This window comes from Mus caroli, unplaced genomic scaffold (assembly GCF_978045245.1).
Source record: "Mus caroli unplaced genomic scaffold, Mus_caroli_1 scaffold_11, whole genome shotgun sequence".
In the NCBI taxonomy this organism is placed as follows: Eukaryota; Metazoa; Chordata; class Mammalia; order Rodentia; family Muridae; genus Mus; species Mus caroli.
Window position 1 is genome coordinate 99,299,463 of NW_028227266.1, and position 3,228 is coordinate 99,302,690.

The following is a 3,228-nucleotide window of genomic DNA, read 5'->3' on the forward strand; positions in this document are numbered from 1 at the left end:
AAGCAAGGGAAAGAAAAAAGTCAGCTGGGGGAAAAGGATGTTTAAGAAAAAAGCACAGCATTAAAGACACATGCAAATGTCATCACAAAACCCACCACTCTGTGTGCTAACTTAAAAAGAAAGGGCGTGCAAAAAAGAAAAAAAGAAAAAAAAAAAAAAAGACTCAGTTTAACATAGGTAACAGAAAATTTTGACAACCTTCACTCAAAAATCACAATTAAATTTCTAGGGGCTGGGAAGATGGCTCCAGTTAAATTCAAGTACAGTTCTTGTAAAAGACCCAAGGCTGATTCCCTACAACAGGAGGCTCGTGACCCCCTGTTAGTCTGGCTTCACCATGTCTGACACTTTCTCCTGGCCTCCCTTTTCAGGCACCTGCCTCTTGTGCACACATCATGCCCTCAACATACATACAAGCACACAGTTTTTAAAAATGTTTAACTATATGTAAAACAATGTAACTCTGGATGGTGTCAGGATGCCTCTGCAGTTAAAGGTACCTACAGCCAAGCCTAAAAACCTGAGTTCACTTCATGGGACCTATGTGCTGGACAGAGAACTGACCCCTCACAAGCTGTCCTGACTCTGGTTGTAGAAAATATAATAACCAATCACTTTTTTAAAAGATAGAACTTTTGACTGATGATCCACCTCAGAGGTTTATGAGAAGCCATTGGTCTCACCCCAAAACTGAGGGAAGGCAAAAGAGACAGGAGAGGGGAAGAGAAGAGAGGGTGGGGAAGGGAGGAAGGAAAGCTTAGCGAACTTTTCCTCTGCGAAGTTAGTAGTTTGCAGAGAATGTTTCTGTGTTAGGACAGATGGCTCAGTGGTTAAGAGCTCTTGCAGAGGCCGGGCGTTGGTGGCGCACGCCTTTAATCCCAGCACTCGGGAGGCAGAGGCAGGCGGATTTCTGAGTTCGAGGCCAGCCTGGTCTACAGAGTGAGTTCCAGGACAGCCAGGGCTACACAGAGAAACCCTGTCTCGAAAAAAACCAAAAAAAAAAAAAAGAGCTCTTGCAGAGGATCTCTGTTCTGTTCCCAGAGTCCACAGCACATGTCGTGCAAAACACTACAAAACACATAAAATAAAAATAAATCCTTAAAAGACTGGAATCTAGACGAAAGGTATTACTAGTGTCTAAACAGTGAAAAATATGTTCAAAGTATTATTTTAAGATCAGCACAGGCAGAACACATTTGAGATCCTCCAGGCAGAAAATCCAGTTAGAGCTAGTGAGTAGTTCAGAAACAGAAAAACAATATATAAGAATACAAAGGTAAGATTTATTTTTTTTTTAAAGAAAACAACTACAAAAAAATAGTACAATGTTAAGGTTTATGTCTGGGTTCCTGAAAGCATGCTACATACTGTATCAGCAATGAAAGACAGCGCGGCGCAGGGTATCAGTTGTGAAGGGAAGACTTTGAGGTTCTATTTCCTTGATAGGTTAAAGTGAGAATCATCCAGGCCTGTCAAATTGTCTTCAAACTGTTGGATTTGTTAAATGCTCAGTCCACGTTTCCTCCAATTGTACTTAACAGTGAAATAATCATTTGATTTTCTGGCATTGAAACCATGCATTCTTCCACATTACCAGAGTTAATTCATTTTTTTTTCAAGTTTTCCTGAGAAGGAATTTATTTACAACAATAATCACAACAAGCCTTGAACTCTAGAACGAAGTTCTCAAATTAGAAAATCAGCAGCATAAACTATCACTCAGTGTTTAATAAGGCACTACATTAATATGTCGACTTATTAACACACGGATCTGTAGGGCTTGGAAACCTAAACAGTTTAAAATGCTTGCTGGGGAGGCAAACCTTTTCAAACTTAATGCTCAGACATACAGCGGAGACATCAACACAATGCACACTTAAGTTACTCTAGCCAATTCCTACAGAAGTTTTCCCAGAGAAAGCACCACATGTGGCCACGATGAAAAAAGGTACCAATCCACCAACGCATACGCTCTGACTTACTATCACGATGTCAAGAGAATGTCTATTTAAAAACACGACTGAAAATGATCAATCAAAACTTTCTCCTTGGACTATTTCTCTGTTCCTGTTGTGACGTCGCTAAAGGCTGAAAGCACACAATTGATTTCCAGGTGCTTAAGAAACCGTTAAGGCTGATTGATCATCATCAAGCTACCAAAGCAAAGCTTTTGAAAATGGAACACTTCTTGCAAAACTTGACCCGTTTTTTTTTTTTTTTTTTTTTTTTTGGCCGAACCCTGGATTCTCACTGCTCCCCACCCAAGATGGGGTCAGGAAGTTTTCTTCATCTCGTTCTTTCCTAACTCCTGTGGATTCTTTCCTAACTAAGGGGCAGTATTTTTCTTCGGGTGACTTCAGCTCGGCTCGACGTTAACCGGTCATGTTACGGTCCTCAACCCTGAACAAAAAAACCAGCTTCCTTCCAACCCAGCTGTTAACACTGAACCGACCTAGCACGGAAACCCGTACGACAACAGTACGAAACCAACCCCGAGGACTGCTTTTCCTGGACCTACCCCACCTCAAACAGCCCCCGGACACCCACATCTCTCCTGCTCCGGAACGGGAGGGGGAGGGGAGGGCGCGCCCCGAGGATGTCCCCCGTCTCGGCTTCCTCAGGCTGGCGGCTGGAGGTGAGAGCGCCCTTCCTGCCAGCCCGCGTCCCTACTACCGTCCCGGCCTCGGACACCGACACAGACCGCCGACAGGGCTTTCTGCGGAGAACCGCCGAGGCAGCGCGCCGCACACTTGCCAGCCCGCCTTCCCGACCGGCGCTCGCAGCTCAGGCCAGAGGCCGCGGGGTCACCGGGCTGCACCGCGGACACCCGAGCTCCGCCGAGCGGCCTCCCCGCCCCCTCCGCTCCGCTCCGCCGCCAGCAGACGGCGCCCCCGGGCCAACTTCGCCGGGGAAAGAGGAAGCGACCAGAGACTAGCAGGCGGAGCGGAGACCGAAAGGACCGTGCGTGTGTCCGCACGCGGGAGAGGCCGTCTCACCTTCCCTCCGCCGAGCCCTCGGCTCCAGTCACCTGAGGACCGCACCGGGACGCCACCGCGGCTGCCCGGATGCCGTTACCGCACGAGGCCTGTGCTGCGCCGCCGCGTAGCTCTCGGAGAGGGGCGGGGCGCGCGTACCCGGTGGGCGGACCGTTGCGGGCAGGAAACCCGCTCCGCGCCCAATCTAATAGGCTCCATAGCCTCCGGCGCCCGCCCCTGACGCTTCAGCGGA

At 48.2% G+C, this 3,228-nt stretch overlaps 1 protein-coding gene across 3 annotated transcripts in view; it reads right to left on the reverse strand.

The window, feature by feature from the left end:
* Positions 1-3,135, reverse strand: part of Nck1 (NCK adaptor protein 1) — a 52,952-nt gene extending 49,817 nt beyond the window's left edge. The window contains exon 1 of one of the 3 annotated variants that reach the window (XM_021172607.3): positions 2,997-3,135. The gene's annotated coding sequence lies outside the window, so the exon portion shown is untranslated. Of the gene's footprint in view, positions 1-2,547; positions 2,776-2,996 lie in introns of those variants that run through there. The other 2 variants (XM_085827944.1, XM_029481381.2) reach the window with 2 other exon arrangements.
* Between the last annotated feature and the right edge of the window lie 93 nt (positions 3,136-3,228).